This window comes from Pyxicephalus adspersus, chromosome 3 (assembly GCF_032062135.1).
Source record: "Pyxicephalus adspersus chromosome 3, UCB_Pads_2.0, whole genome shotgun sequence".
Taxonomy (NCBI): domain Eukaryota; kingdom Metazoa; phylum Chordata; class Amphibia; order Anura; family Pyxicephalidae; genus Pyxicephalus; species Pyxicephalus adspersus.
The window spans coordinates 53,120,279-53,120,928 of NC_092860.1; positions in this window are offsets into that span (position 1 = coordinate 53,120,279).

A 650-nucleotide genomic window follows, 5' to 3' on the forward strand; every position below is an offset into this window, starting at 1 on the left:
TATATATAATAAAGTGAGGGAAAGAAGTATTTGATCCCTGCTGATTTTGTACGTTTGCCCTCTGACAAAGAAATTACCAGTCTATAATTGTAATGGTAGGTTTACTGTAGGTATAAGAGACAGAATAACAACAAAAGAACCCTCAAAAACCAAGTGCTCAAAAGTTAGAGCTTGATGTGCGTTGTAATTTATCCCTTTGAAAAAGATGTATATGGTGGCAAACCCCTTGTTGGCAGTCACAAAGGTCAGATGTTTCTTGTAGTTGGCCACCAGGTTTGCACACATTTTTAGGAGGGATTTTGTCCCACTCCTCTTTGCATATCCTCTCCAAGTCAGTAAGGTTTTGAGGCTGATGTTTGGCAACTCAAACCGTCAGCTCCCTCCACAGATTTTTTATGGGATTAAGGTTTGGAGACTGGCTAGGCCACTCCAGGACCTTCATGTTCTTCTTCTTGAGACATTCCTTTGTTGCCTTGGCCGTGTGTTTTGGGTCATTGTCATTCTGGAATACCCATCCATGACCCATTTTCAATGCCCTGGCTGAGGGAAGGAGGTGCTCACTCAAGATTTGACGGTACATGGCCCCGTCCATTGTACCTTTGATGCGGTGAAGGTGTCCTGTCCCCTTAGCAGAAAAACACCCCCAAAGC